Here is a 15,908-nt window from a genome sequence, read left to right on the forward strand (position 1 = left end):
CTTAGCTCGAAAAGCACTGAAAAGACAAGCAGAAGAGACTCATTAAAAGACCAATTCCTTGAAAATGTTCTTGGAAGCAACTTTGGAGGCACAGTCCATCCTTCAGGCACTGCACTTGGGAGGTGCCCTTTATTGAAGAGCTGTTATCTGTCAGGCCACACCTGACACACTGTTGTACAAGGGTCAGACACAGTAGGATCAAGCCTCAAGACAAGCAGTGTAAACTCAGAAAATTATCTACAAGCAGGATTATCACGAGAGAAAAAAGCATAATCATAGCCTAAGATAAGCCTTGGGCAATGTGCATGGAAGGGGCAGCAGGTTATTGTCAGTGAAACAGCGTCCATTGGGCCTGTTTCCACAGGGCATCCTTGAGCTCCTGGTTCCTCATGCTGTAGATGAGGGGGTTCACTGCTGGAGGCACCACTGAGTACAACACTGCCACCACCAGGTCCAGAGATGGGGAGGAGATGGAGGGGGGCTTCAGGTGGGCAAATGTTCCAGTGCTGAGAAAGAGGGAGACCACGGCCAGGTGAGGGACACACGTGGAAAAGGCTTTGTGCCGTCCCTGCTCAGAGGGGATCCTCAGCACCGCCCTCAGGATCTGCACATAGGACACCACAATGAAAACAAAACACCCAAAGACTAAACAGGCACTAACCACAAGAAACCCATCTTCCCTGAGGTAGGAGTGTGAGCAGGTGAGCTTGAGGATGTGGGGGATTTCACAGAAGAACTGGTGCAGGGCATTGCCCTGGCAGAGGGGCAGTGAAAATGTATTGGCCGTGTGCAGGAGAGAATTGAGGAACCCACTGCCCCAGGCAGCTGCTGCCATGCGGACACAAGCTCTGCTGCCCAGGAGGGTCCCGTAGTGCAGGGGTTGGCAGATGGCAACGTAGCGGTCATAGGCCATGACTGTGAGGAGAGAACACTCTGTTGACATAAAAAATTAAAAGAAAAAGAGCTGGACAGCACAGCCAAAGTAAGAGATATCCTGGGTGTTCCAGAGGGAATTGGCCATGGCTTTGGGGAGAGTGGTGGAGATGCAGCCCAGGTCTATGAGGGAGAGGTTGAGGAGGAAGAAGTACATGGGGGTGTGGAGGCGGTGGTCACAAGCGATGGCAGTGATGATGAGTCCGTTTCCCAGGACGGCAGCCAGGTAGATGCCCAGAAAGAGCCCAAAGGTCAAGAGCTGCAGCTCCCGTGTGTCTGCGAATTCCATGAGGAGGAAGTGGGTGATGGAGCTGCTGTTGGACATTTGCTGCCTCTGGGCAGGGGCACCTGTCAAAGGAGGGAAACAGTGTAAGTCAATGGAGTTCATAGGGAGGCTGGCGGCAGGAGCCAGTCCTGGTGTTCTCCTTTGGCTGAGGAACCCACACCTAATGCAGATGGGCTTTTCAACATCTGAACTCTCACTGCTATGGAACAGGGATGGCAGAAGGCAGTTGGAGAGGCTTTGGGTATTTTACAGCTCTCCCACCTCCCCTGGGCACTGTTCTGGGATGTCAGAAACCCTCAGCATTTCTGCTGCACTCCAGGAGAACAGAGTGAGTGCTGTGAGACATGAGGATTGCCTGGGGCAGAGAGCAGAGTCAGGGGAGATGGTTTGTCCCTCCATCTTGCACCGTCATGAGATGGAGGGGGATTACCCTCTTGTATTATGCCATCAGACAGTGCTGAGAGCAGAAGGATCCATCTCAGACCACTAAATGTCTCACCCTTTCTCAAGGTCTCAGATGCCCACCTCTAGCCAAGGACACATATGACTCATTTCACCCACCCAACAGCATTTCCTCAGTCACAGAGTCTCTGTGTTTCTCTGTGGGGCTTTCCGATAACACAAAAGTTCTATGGGACAGGTTGTCATCCTGGATGGCAGCTCACAGCTTCCATGGACACCCAAAGGACATACCCAGTTTTTGGCATCTCAGTGAGAGAAAATGGACTCCTTCCCCACCCCCACGGCCTGCATTGCCCACAGCCCCACAGGTCAGAGGAAAGCTGGGACACTGCTTCCCATGGACACATAGTCAGGAGTGGATGAACAAGATCAGTGTGGGACTCTGCAGCTGAAATTCCCATCCCAGGGAGGCTGACAGCAATAAAAAGATAACTCTAAAGGAGACATGTGGAGAAACCAGGAGAAATGTCGTGAGGGTCTGACTGGGAGAGGCACGGGGAGAGGCAGCCGGGCACTCAGGTCAGCATTACCCTCACCCTGCTGGGCACGCCACCACCCAGACACTGATCATGCAGGGCAGGTACCCTCAGCCCCACCGCTGGGCAGCAGTAATGGGGCACATGGCAGGAGGGATGCCCTTCGCCTCTCCTGCTGCTCTGCCGGGCACAGAGCTGACTCCCACCCCAGAGCCCATGGCCGTGAGGGCTGAGGGCGGTGCTGGGTGGCTCAGGGAAGGCATCTGCACTGCAGGGGTGGCTGGAGGTGCCCCTATCTCCCCTGCAGCAGGGCTTCCAGGAGCAGCTCCCTCCTTCCCTGCCCATCTCCACTGCCTGGAGCTCTCCCTGCCAGCAGCCTTTTCCCTGCCCCCACATCTCTTCCCTGCCAGTGCTCGCAGACCCCATGGCAGCCCCCGTGTGCCCAGCTCTGCCCTGCAGCCTCTGCGTGTGTGCAGGGGCTAAAGGGCAGGTGCCACAGACCCTGGTGAGACTGGAAAGGGGATGCTGGTGCTGTCTGTAGCCCCCAGAGCTGGAAACCGAAGACACAGACTTAGGAAAGCTCCTTATCTCTACAGGGATCCCTCCTTTGACCTTTCTTTTAATGTCCCTTTATACATCTGCCACTGCCCACCCAGCCAACCAAGATGGGAAACATCAAAAGACAGACCCTCTACTGTTCAGGGAACTCAAACATGAAATGTGCCCTCAGGAATGCCCAGAGGTCATCTGGAGGTGTAAAGAGCCCTGACCCACACAGCACCCTCTTCAAAGCAGAATGACCCTGCCCTGCCAGGGGTTGCTCCTTCCACCCACAGCTTCTCCCCACAGAAGCTATGTGGGAGCTCCCCGGGCAGGCGGAGAGCTGACCCTGGCAGGCGGCAGAGTCCCTGCCCTGGCACACAGCCCCCGGGGTGCAGAGACCCTGCTGGCAAGGACAGCCTTGCCCACCCCTGCCTGCACACCCACCTTCACAGCCCTTCGACCGTTCCTGGGAGAAGGCAGCCGTCATGCTCGTGCCTCTGATGGTGAAGCAGGGAAGCCCCAATCTAGAGAATGTCCTCTTCTTCCACAGCAGAGATGTGTGAGCGTCCTCCTGAAAGATCCCATGGGCTGTGGGAGGTGCCAGCTGTTGGAGATCTCTCCATCTACTGCAGCTGCTCTGCTTTGGGAAGAGTTCTCCCCTCATTCACCCTCAGCATCCTCCCTCTCCAGACTGCCTTTAATGTCTCTCCGCCTCCCTGCTCTGCCCTCGCTGCCTGCAGGCAGTGCCCTCAGCCCTGCTGCGCTGTGCAGAGGAGCTGCTCCTGGGCAGAGCTGTCTCTCTGCAGCGCTGCCCGCTTGCCAGGAGCTCCCTCCGTCCCAGCAGCCCGGCCCAGCTCAGCAGCAGAGGACCACTGGGCCTTTCTCTGCCTCCTCCCCGCACTGCCCCAATCCCTCGAGGTGTCCCTGCGCCTCCAGGGCTGACAGCTCCTCCAAGGCAGCGGGGTCTCTCCTGGGGAGCAGAGTTTGAAGCACAATGAAGTCATCACTGACTGTCTCTTTCTGAACCCTGGACGGATTGATTCCTGTGGTGGGAATTGCTCTGCCAGATTGTGCGGACCTACAGGAGGTTTCTGTGTTCCCCTCTGGAAACCCCCATTCCTGCCCCATTGCCAGGCAGGGCACGGAGGCAGTGACGGGCTGGGGATCATTCCCACCGGTGCAGGGCAGGGATTGAGCCAAGTCAATGAGGCATCTCAGCTCTCAGCAGTGTTCCTGAGGCCGGAGGGACATTCAGCTTCTCCAGTGCACTGCACAGACCCACCAGAGGGAGGATTCCTCTTGCCTCAGCTCAGCTGCCCTAAATCGGAGTGAGCTCCTTCTCTGAGCTACCCTGTGAGTAATGGAGACATAGGCCAGGAGGGAGCTTTTCCAATGCAAACACCAGGTGACATTTGAGGTGCCAGAGGTGGTTCAGGACACGTGCAGGGAACTGCAAGCTCTAATGGAGCAATTTTGAGAGACAGGGCAGCATCGGTGGGCACTGGTGGGGAATCCCTTTGGCCAACGGAAAACATAGAAGATCACAGAATCACAGGATCACAGAATCACAGGATGGTAGGTGTTGGAAGCAACCCTTGGAGATTGTCTAGTGCAACCCCCCTGCCAAAGTAGGGTCACCTACAGCACGTTGGACAGGAATACAGCCAGGCGGCTTTTGAATATCTCCACAGAAGGAGACTCCACAGCCTCTCTGGACAGCCTGTTCCAGTGCTTTGGTGCCCTCAAAGTAAAGACGTTTTTCCTTGTGTTCAGATGGAATTTCCTGTGTTCCAGTTTGTGCCCGTTTCTCCTTGTCCTGTCACTGGGCAGCACAGAAAAGAGTCTGGCCCCATCCTCTTGACACCCGTCCTTTAGATATTGATAAGCATTGAGGAGATCCCCTCTCACCCTTCTCTTCTCCATGCTCAACAGACGCAGCTCTCTCATCTGTTTCTCATAAGAGAGGTGCTCCAGTCCCCTCATCATCTTTGTAGCCCTCTACTGGACTCTTTCCAGTAGTTCCCTGTGTTTCTTGAACTGGACACAGTACTCCAGATGTGGCCTCAGCAGGGCAGAGCAGAGGGGAAGGATGGCCTCCCTCCACCTGCTGCCCACGCTCTTTTGTAATGCACCCCAGGAGACCATAGGCCTTCTTGGCTACCAGGGCTGGCTTATGGTCAACTTATTGTCCACCAGGACTCCCAGGTCTCTCTCGGCAAAGCTGCTTTGCAGCAGGTGAACCCCCAACCTTTACTGGTGCATGGGGTTTTTCCTCCCAGGGTGCAGGACTCTACATTTGCCCTTGTTGAATTTCATTATGTTCCTCTCCACCCAACTCTCCAGCCTTTCCAGGTCTCGCTGACCAGCCTGCCGTTTCCTGGGTCCTCCTTCTTGCCCTTTTTGAAGATAGGCATGACTTTGGCTCTCCTCCAGTCCTCAGGCACCTCTCCTGTCCCCTGTGACCTTTCAAAGATCATAGAATCATAGAATGGTTTAGGTTTGAAAGGACCTTAAAGATTATCAAGTTGCAACCCCCCTGCCATAGCAGGGACATTTCTCACTAGAACAGGTTGCCCAAGGCCACGTCCAGCCTAGCCTTCAACACCTCCAGGGATGGGGCCTCAACAACCTCTCTGGGCAACGTGTTCAAGTGCCTTACCACCCTTAAAGTGAAAATCTTCTTCCTAATGTTCAATCTGAACTTGCCCTCTTCCAGTTTAAAGCCAAGATGATGGAGAGCACCTTTGCAATAATATCTGCCAGGTCCCTCAACACTCCCGGGTGCGTCCCTTCAGGGTCCATGGATTTGTGGGTGTCAAGTTTGCCTAAATGATCTCTAACCCTATCCACCTTGACCAAGGGAAAATCTTCCCTTTTCCAGGCTTTTTCTCTTCCTCCAAGGTCTTGGATTGCTGAGGGCCGGCTTCAGCCTTCCTCGCTCCATCCCTACATACTCTCGCAATTTTTATATACTCCTCCCAAGTGGCCAGTCCCTTTTTCCACTTTCTGTAAACTTCCCTCTTGCACCTGAGTTTTTTCCAGAAGGTCCTTGCAGATTTCCTGCCTCCTCTTCCCGATTGCTTATTCCTAGGAATGCACTGATCTTGAGCTTGGAGGTAGTGGACCTTTTCTATGGGAAAATCCCATGGGATTCCTCCAAGTATGTCTTTGAGGTGTCCAAAGGCAGCTCTCCTTAAGTCCAGTTCTACTTTTTGCCCTGCTTCTTCCACACAGGATTCGGAACTCCACCATCTCATGGTCACTGCAGCCAAGGCTACCCCCAGCCTTCACATCCCCAACTAGTCCTCCTTTATTTGTCAGTAATATGTCCAGCAGCGCACCTCTCCTCGTTGGTTTCCCCACCAACTGTGTCAGAATGTTCTCATCAATGCTCTGCAGAAACCTCTGGGACTGCGTGTGCCTGGCTGTGTTGTTTATCCAGCAAATACCAGGGTGGCTGAGGTCCCCCATGAGAACCAGGGCCTGTGACCATGAGGCTATTTCCAGCTGTCTGTAGAAGGCCTCATCAATTCAGGCATTTCAGAGAGGTCATCAAGCATGCAGGTTTTCCTGGAGGAGAGCGAGAGGATCCATCACAGTCGTACGCACCGTGGAGGTGGTTGGCTTTCTGGATATCACCTTGGGAGTCCACCTAGGAATATTTGTCACTGTTCTGGTTGGCCGGGCTTATTCCCCAGTAAGCTGTGATGGCATGAGCATTGTCCCCTTCACCCCAGCCCCAAGTCTTTTGGATTCAAGCCCGCCTCACCAAGCTGGCCAGCCTGCTGCCAAAGATGTAGTCTAAATCGACCCTCTTTTGCCTTAAAACATCTACCCATAACCCTGTCGCAGCAGGCACTGCCCAAAGGGCAATGATGCCACACTTGGTTTGTTCCTGCGAGCTGTCAGCAGGCAGTGCTTGGAGCCAGGCGCTGCTGCCTGCCACAGGGCCTGCACACCCTCATCCCACAGGCAGAGCATTCAGTGGGGTCTCTCAGAGGTGTCCCATCCCAGCTTCTGCCTCTCCTCCTGCTTGGAACCCCCCAGGCTGCCCCTCCTTCCCCCTGAGAGGCCACCGTGCCCAGTGCCCGGAACCAGCGACTCTGTGACATCAGCCCCGGGAACAAGGTCACCGCAGGCACTGTGAGGACTGTGGGCAATACGTCGGCTTCTTCACTGGTGGGGACGACCCCTCGGCTCTTGCAGCTGCCATGTGCCGCTTCTGGCAATGATGAATGTGCTCCCTGTCGTTGTCCTGACGGCCCTGTGCTGGCCCATGAACAGCACATGGGACAGCAGTGGGTAAGCGGCCCGAGGTTCTGAGAGGGAGCTTGGGCAACACTTATGGGCTTCACTGGAGGGTGCCTGCTTGTCCCCTGTGGCCGTACCACAGCTTCCCAAACCCCACATGGGAGCCTGAGACCCTTGCCAGCACCCAGGATGCTGGTCCAGCTCGCCTGTGGGGCTCAAGCAGAAACAGAGGTGGGCGTACGCACGCCCCACATGGCTGCCTGGCCCTGCTGTCCATGCAGCGTCTTGAGGGGAGGGGAGAAGGCTGACCTTCAACCTGAACCACAGCAAGCCATCCAGAAGGGCAGTCATGAGTTTCTGGTAACAGAGGGATCTGCAGGCTCCAGCGCCCATGGCTTGCGACTACGACACGGCGCACGTGGTGGGTGGCACAGATGCCCGGCCAGGCATTTGGCCCTGGATCATCAGCATCCAGCCTGGAGAAGAGAAGGCTCTTTGGGAGACCTTATAGCGGCCTTCCAGTATCTGAAGGGGGGCAACAGGAAAGCTGGAGAGGGACTTTTTACAAGGGTAAAAAGTATGTTAAGAAAATGTAGGGGTAGGACAAGGGGGAATGCTTTCAAGCTGGAAGAGGGGAGATTTAGAGTAGATATTAGGAAAAAAAGGGTGGTGAGCCCCTGGCCAAGGTTGCCAAGGGAAGCGGTGGCTGCCCCATCCCTGGAGGTGTTCAAGGCCAGGTTCGACAGGGCTTGGAGAAACCTGGTCTAGTGGGACGTGTCCCTGCCCACGGCAGGGGGGTTGGGACTTGGTCACCTTTAGTCTCCTTTCCAATCTAAACTATCATATGAGTCCACCATTCTACTCACACGTCTCAAGCTGCACCGTCTATTTGATGCTGTGCACTTCCCATACTGCCTCTACAGGGGCAAACACTCACAGAATTTTGCTGCCTCAATCAGATTAAACATTTTCATGGTGTTTTCCATACGCTCCAAATCCAGCTTTACTGCACTTCAGTGTTCCATTGGTTCGGAGTGTCCAGAGAGCCAGACCAAAAGCTGCATGACGTGTCATTGCAGTCACCACCATCACCCACGAACCTTCCACTTCAACTGCAGCGCGTGGCCCTAAGTTTACAGACCACGGAATGAAGTTGATATGAGGCAGTTCCTCCAGACAGCTTCCCAGAGAAAACACTGTTTGAGTCCAGCCAAGGGAGTGTCAGGGACAATTCCTTGAGGCAGCCAACCAAATATTAAATGAACACAAGTTATTTGTTGACGGAATTCCATGTGCAGGATCAAGGACTGCCTTCAGTCCAACAGTACAGTTCCTTTATTATTACTGTGGTTTGGAGCACACTGGCCATTGCAGCAAACAATAGACGCTCTCCCCTACCTCTCTCTCCATGGACAGGAGGGAGAGAAAAATACTTATGAACTTAGAAAGAAGTCTGGTACTTTAACACAATATTAATAACAAAATAAAAAAGAAATAATGACATACATACTAAACTGGACGAAGCTCCTAAGATGATAATCACGTCACAAGCAGGCATGGGGAAAGTCCCAGGCTCAACTCTGGGATGGATGAGAACTGCATTCAGGAATGCACAGATAGCAATCAAAGACAGACAAACAGCCAGAAATCTCCCAAAACAACAGCCATTGAAGGAAAAAACTGACCCTTTGATCCCTCAGCTTTTATACTGAGCATGAAACAGATGGGATGAATTACCCTTATGGTCAGTTTGGGGTCACCTGTCCTGGCCCCTCCTCCCGACAGGTGCGACTCCTCTATGCTCTTCTGCTTCTGACCTTCCAATGGGGCAAAGAACCAAGTCAGCTGGCCTTGGGGGTTATACCAATAAGTATGAGAAAGAGAATTCTGCATACCATTCCTCGGCATACATTACAACTAATCAGGCTTGATCGCTCTGAACAGTGTCACCACAATATGCTGTTAATTTCAGAGAGTTCAGTTAGTTCCAAGAGGCTCAGCTACAAAGTAAAGTTGCTGCACTTTACTGTTTCACCTCAAACCAGCACAGATGGGCTGTTCTTTTGGGAGGGTATAAGGAGAATAAAAGAGAAGCACTTGTGATTTCAGGGAATGACAAGAGAAGCAAAGGATGCTGTTGGCTGTCTTTGCTGAGGGCTCATGTGTTGCCTTATGAAACCCAATGATCACCAGAGCCTTTCCTGTGGAGCTGCTACCCATCCACACAGCCCCTGCCCTCTGCCATTGACAGCGATGGAGTCACTGCGAAGATGCAGTAGAAGAAATGAAACAGTTTGTGGTGCTGCAATGGATGGGCACATAGTTCTCAGTACAGACAGGCTGGAAGGCTCAGGGGTGGGGTTCCCTCTTGTGGCTCCATCTCTGGAGAGAGATGAGCATTAGGAGGGCTTTGGAAGAAGCTGCACAGGTTATGGGGAACTCATTAGCAAAAGCTCAGAAAAACATGGCTTTGTGTTTGAAGAATTAGTGAAGACAGAGAGTCATGAGTAAAGCTTGGGCCAGCACGGGGTGGGAGTGAGGTGGGGAAGCAGGGGTGGTGGTTGAAATCTGCAGAAAAATGGGCACAGGCAGAGGACAGTGTAGGACAACCTGTGGTCAGGATGCCCCCCCCCCCCCCACCCCAGCAGAACTGAAATCCTTGTCCTTTCCACTATGGCTGCGGACTCTTCCACTGGAGCCCCTGAGAGCACTCCAGTTCCTCACACACACACTGCTTCGCTGCCTCCTCCCCCACCCTCCAGACAGCCCGAGAGGTTTCCTACACACACCCCCTTATCTCACTGCTCCCAGGAAGAGCCCTGAGCATCCCTTGAAGGAAGAAGTCCCCATTGCCAGAGTGTGGGGGTCAGCGCTTGAATATCCTGCTTGATGAAACACATCAAGGGCTTTCACAGACACTTTCACATTTCATTTCCAACTGGAAGCAGTGCCTCTGGCTTTCTGCTTCAGGGACAGTCAGGGATGGCCCTCAGTGGGGACCGCTGACGCCCTCAGAACCTTGGAGGCTGACTTGCACTGCTCTAGAGAACACTTCAATCCACCCTCAGTACCTGCAGTTCAGGAACTGGGCACCAGAGGGCTCATTAACATGCAAAATGCCATAACGAGCCATGGTTCTGGGCATAATTTTCTTATTATACAATTCTGCTGTGGTTAATTAGAGAGATTTCAGAAGTTAAAAGGTTTCATTAGTAAATGACGAGAAGAAAGGATTTATTTTTCTTTCTTTTTTTTTTTTTTATTTCTCTGCTTCATTTCTCTGTCTATTGATATCAGCAATTTCCAAATGACACTGAAACTGGACCTCTCCAAACGGAGTCTGATGGTGTAGGGCAGTCAAGACCCTGTATGTCAGACACTCTGTGGGCAGCCTTTGTCCCCACCTCCAACCCCGCCTTTCTCTCATCAGCCACCTGGGACTTACACCACCTTTCCTCAAATCTGAGCTTTCTCTGCTACACTCTGGAGTTGCAGGTTTCAGCCCTTTGGCACCAGTTTCCACCTGTTTCACTTAGAGAATGAACTGCACCCACACACAGAATTTTCTTTGTAGCCAAAAAACGAGACCAAAGGAAGGCATGGTTCAATAGAAAATAAAATACTCTGTTGTACATTAAGTCCACCTTTCCTCCTCTGAAGTCCACTCTCCACAGCGGACAGCCTTAGACCAAAGGCAAACACATTTCTGTGCCAAGCACGGATCCCGAGAATCCCCAAAGCACTCCCTGCCCCAGAGTCTCTTGGTTCATATGCGCTCACAGCGAGTCACACGCTGAAGTCACGAGCTCCCTCCATTCACAGAGGGAAGCAAAGAGACAAAGTGAACGGCATGCTGTCTTTGGAATGGCCAAAGGTGCACTAACCCCAAGGAGTCTGGGTTACAGGAGCATCTTCAGGCAGACTCTGAAACATCCACACCCACTCCTTGCCTATCCTCCTCCAGCGCTGGACAGCTTGGGTGCAATTGTCCAGGCTTCATTTTCTCCCGGAGGGAGAGAAATCAGTTGTCTCCACTCAGATGCTTTGCCCTACCCTGCCTGTCCACCAGCCATGGCTCCACAACTGCTCCCATCAGCCCGGGGTCACACTTCCCAGTCCCACATCGGGTCTTCAGCTATGCCTGGGAATCTGGGAGGCAGTGGGCACCTCTGTGTGGGCATCACCTCCTGAATGATGATGTGAGGTGGAAGTTGAAACATATGCAGAAAATACCGTGGTTTAATAAGTGTGTAAGAAGTCTTCATTTTCACAACTTTGACACCGTTCAATAAAATCTCATTATTTTTTTTGCGTATGTCCTCGGCAAGGACCAGACAGCTGAGGACACTTTGTCTCCCTCTGTGTAAATACAGATCTATACATCTGGATCCTTTTGACTGCTACCAGTGGAGTTTGCTCAAGTGGCCCCTGGTTTAGTTCCTGTCCACAGTTGGCTGCTTTCCTCTAGAGTCCTGTCTTAAGGCACAACAGCTAAGGAGAACTTGTTGGTGAAATATGAGGCAAAGAGGATGTGAATTATCTCAGATCTGTCTCAACCTACTCTTACTGAGTTGAGCTGTGACCACACATTCCCTTTATTTCTTCTTCAACTGTTCGTGAAATAGTATTGAATTATATTCTTGCACCTTCCTTGGACAACCTCTGGAACCTCAAATGTCACCAGGTGTTTCATCTGAACAGCCAGCTCCTGCACTACATCTTCATTCATTACCATGGCAGCTGAGACAAGGAGCTCACATGCAGGTGGCTATTTAATGCCCACCTGAAGTGAGGCAAGAGGAGTGCCACCGCCTGTGGCTTTGTGACAGGCATGGGAGGGAGCTGAGTCCCCTTCCGGTGCTAGCAATAGAAACGCAGGATGAGATGCCTCCATTGACTCAGCTGAGCCCTATCCCCCACCAGGAGTAAAGAAGGTCCCTGCCTGCCACTGTCTGCATGTCCTGCCCAATAATAAGACAAGAAAGTAGTCTGAGTATCCTGGACAGGTCTTCCAGAGCTGGCACATGCCATGGCTGAGAGGAGCTGTCACGGTGTCTGTCTTGGCCTCTCTGGGGTGGAGAAGGAGGACGTGCTGCAGAGCAGGGCTTCCCTGCTGCACCGTCAGAGGGAAAGGTCATGATGGCTGCCTTCTCCTGGGGATGGCTACAGGGGTGGGAAGTTGCGGGTGCAGCCAGGGCTGGCCCGGGCTGTCCTTCACAACAGGGTCCGTGCACTCCAGGGAGCCCCCTGTGTGCCAGGGCAGGGACTTTGCCCCCTGCCAGGATCCCCACTCAGCCTGCCCACAGAGCTCCCCACACTGCTGTGGGGAGAAGCTGTGAGTGGAAGGAGAGATCCCTGCAAGGGGAGAATCACAGACTCATGGAATGGTCAGAGTAGGAAGGGTCCTTGAAGATCAAAGAGTTCCACCCCCCCTGTCTTGGGCAAGGGCACCTCCATCTAGATGAGGTTGCTCAAAGCCCTGTCCAACCTGGCCTTGAACACTTCCAGGGATGGGGCCTCAACAACCTCTCTGGGCAGCCTCATCCAGTGTCTCACCACCTCAGAGTGAAGAATTTCTTCCTAAGACCTAATCTAAAACTACGCACTTTCAGTGTAAAATGATTACTCCTTGTCCTATCGCTGCACTCCCTGAAAAAGAGTCCCTCTCCAACTTTCCTCTAGGCCCCGTTTAGGTACTGACAGACAGCTATGAGGTCCCCACAGAGCCTTCTCTTCTCCAGGCTGAACAACCCCAACTCCCTCAGTCTGTCTTCTCAGGAGAGGTGCTCCAGCCCTCTGATCATCTTTGGGCCCCTCCTATGAACATGCTCCAACAGGTCACAGAATCAGATAACAAGAGCGGTTGGAAGGGATGTGCAGAGATCATCTAGTCCAACCCCTTTCCAGAGAAGGTTCACCTACAGCAGGTTGCACAGGATGGCATCCAGGTAGGTTTGGAATGTCTCCAGAGTGGGAGACTCCACCACCTCTCTGGGCAGCCTGTGACAGTGCTCTGACACCCTCAAAGTAAACAAGTTCCTCCTCATGTTTAGATGGAGCTTCCTAGCCTGCAAGACTATGATCTAATCGGCATTGCGGAGACATTGTGGGATGGCTCCTATGTCTGGAGTGTTGGAATGGATGGGTACAGGCTCTTCAGGAAGGACAGGGAGGGGAGACGAGGAGGGGGTGCCACCCTCTATGTCAAGGACCAGCTGGAGTGCATGGAGCTCTGCCTGGGGATGGATAAGGAAACGACCAAGAGAATATAGGTCAAGATTTAAGGGAGAGCATAGAGAGGTCATGTTACAGGCGTGTTCTGCTACAGGCCCCGGACCAGGAAGACCAAGTGGATAAGGCCCTCTATAGACAGATTGGAGTAGCCTCATGTTCACAAGCCCTGGTCCTCAGAGGGAACTTCAGCCACCCTGATAGCTGTTGGAAGGAAAGCACAGCAGCGCATAGGCAATCCAGGAGGTTCCTGGAACGCATTGACGATTACATCCTTCTCTAAGTGACAGAGGAGCCAATGAAGAGAGGTTCCATGCTGGATTTGTTCTCACCAACAAAGAGGAGGCAGTGGGGAATGCCATTGTCAAGGACAGCCTTGGCTGCAGTGACCTTGAGATGGCAGATTCTGAGATCTTTAAGGTGGCGAGGAGGGCACGCAGTAAGCTCTGGACTTCAGGAGAGCAGACTTAGGCCTCTTCAGGGATCTGCTTGGTGAACTACATTGGGACAAAGCCCTGGAAGAAAGAGGGGCCCACGAAAGTTGGCTAATATTCAAGGGCTACCTCTGCCAAGCTCAGGAGCAATACATCCTGGCAAAGAGGAAGTCAGGCAAAGCAGGAGGCTTGCGTGGATGACCAAGGAGCTCCTGGTCAATCTCAAAGAGACAAAGGAAGCCTACAGAGGGTGGAAGCAAGGACGGGTAGCCTGGGAGGAATTGTCCGAGCAGCGAGAGATCAGGTTAGGAAAGCTAAAGCCCAGGTAGAGGTGAATCTGGCCAGGGGCATGAGGGGCAACAAGAAAGCCTTTTATAGGTATGTGGGTGACAAAAGAAAGACTAGGGAACACGTGGGCCCACTCGGGAAGGAAGTGGGAGACCTGGTCACCCGGGACATGGAGAAGGCTGAGATACTCAACAACTTCTTTGCCTCAGTCTTCCCTGGAAAGGGCTCTAACACTGCCATTGTCCTCTCCCAGGCACTTCCCAGCCCTCCCCAGCCCCTGCCCAGCTCTGCCCACCTCCCCTGCCCTCTCCCCAGGACAGCCCAGCCCAGCAGCCCAGTCTGGGCTGGCCCCACAGCACTGCCCACCGCAGGCTGATGCAGAGCTCTGGGCACTCACTGCACAGCCCCAGCTCCTCCCAAGGGTGATCCTGGGGGGCAGACAAGGAGGTCAGCCTGCCCATCAGCCCCAGGGCTCGTGCTGGCACCGAGGAAATGAGGAAAAAGAGTCTAGTCACTCTCTGCCTCTCCGGAATTCATGTTGTGCGTGATCCCCAGCCCTGACTGAATTTGCCCCCTTCTCTCCCCAGGCAGCCCCACATCCCAGGACAGCACAGCAGTCCTGGCCCTGGGGTTCCCTCAAGCACCTCCTGCGTCTCCCCACTCTCCCCTCCCTGTGCCTGATGAGGCCCTGCTGACTCCCTCGGCACTGCAGCGTCCTTGTGCGTGGACACATTGATTCAGTGTTTTATGTTAGTGAACTTCACCTTTGAGGGTGGTTCCACCTTCGGAGTCTCCATCCGTTCTAGTCCAAGGGCAAGTGTCGAGTCCCTAATCCTGGCTCCCCTCCCCCTAAAAAATGCATTTCCAGAACGTCCGGTATATGCCATCAGTCCTGTCATACATGAAGAAGACTGAGGAGATAATGGGAGCTCATGGACCATCTCCCCTTCCACTGGGCACCAAGAAGAGTGCTTTTAAATCCAGAATATTTGGTGCAGTGGAACCCAATAGTACCGTGAGCTTACCTCCAGAAACATTGAAAACACAAGAAGAGACTCATTAAAATATTGATTCCTTGAATATGTTCTTGGAAGGTACTTTGGAGGAACAGCCCATGCTTCAGGCACGGCACTTGGGAGGTGCCCTTTTATTGAAGAGCTGTTATCTGTCAGGCCACACCTGACTCAGTGTTGTGCAAGGGTCAGACACAGTAGGATCAAGCCTCAAAACAAGCAGCGTAAACTCAGAAAAATATCTTTAAGCGGGATTATCACAAGAGAAAAAAGCAGACTCACAGCCTAAGATAAGCCTTTGGCAATGTGCATGGAAGGGGCGGCAGGTTATTGTCAGTGAAACAGTGTCCATTGGGCCTGTTTCCGCAGGGCAGCCTTGAGCTCCTGGTTCCTCATGCTGTAGATGAGGGGGTTCACTGCTGGAGGCACCACCGAGTACAACACTGCCACAACCAGGTCCAGAGATGGGGAGGAGATGGAGGGGGGCTTCAGGTGGGCAAACACTCCAGTGCTGATAAAGAGGGAGACCACGGCCAGGTGAGGGAAGCATGTGGAAAAGGCTTTGTGCCGTCCCTGCTCAGAGGGGATCCTCAGCACCACCCTCAGGATCTGCACATAGGACACCACAAGAAAACAAAACACCCAAAGGCTAAACAGGCACTAACCACAAGAAGCTCAACTTCCCTGAGGTAGGAGTGTGAGCAGGAGAGCTTGAGGATGTGGGGGATTTCACAGAAGAACTGGTCCATGGCATTGCCATGGCAGAGGGGCAGTGAAAATGTATTGGCCGTGTGCAGGAGAGAATTGAGGAACCCGCTGCCCCAGGCAGCTGCTGCCATGCGGACACAAGCTCTGCTGCCCAGGAGGGTCCCGTAGTGCAGGGGATGGCAGATGGCAACGTAGCGGTCGTAGGACATGATGGTGAGAAGATAAAACTCTGCTGAAATGAAGAAGCCAAAAAGAAAGAGTTGAGCGGCACATCTTAAGTAAG

General features: G+C 53.1%; 2 pseudogenes across 2 annotated transcripts in view; both read right to left on the reverse strand.

Moving 5' to 3' along the window:
* Positions 1–328: 328 nt before the first annotated feature.
* Positions 329–1,258, reverse strand: LOC309685854 (olfactory receptor 14I1-like; annotated as a pseudogene). The gene has a single exon. The product of its transcript is annotated as an olfactory receptor 14I1-like (transcript).
* A 13,992-nt stretch (positions 1,259–15,250) lies between these two features.
* LOC309685855 (olfactory receptor 14J1-like) overlaps positions 15,251–15,908 on the reverse strand; it is a 33,842-nt pseudogene continuing 33,184 nt past the window's right edge. Inside the window, exon 2 of the transcript in view lies at positions 15,251–15,857. The product of the transcript in view is annotated as an olfactory receptor 14J1-like (transcript). The remainder of the gene's footprint in view (positions 15,858–15,908) is intronic.

The sequence above is a fragment of the Vanellus vanellus genome, assembly GCF_965231255.1.
Source record: "Vanellus vanellus genome assembly, contig: HAP1_SCAFFOLD_89, whole genome shotgun sequence".
Classification (NCBI taxonomy): Eukaryota; Metazoa; Chordata; class Aves; order Charadriiformes; family Charadriidae; genus Vanellus; species Vanellus vanellus.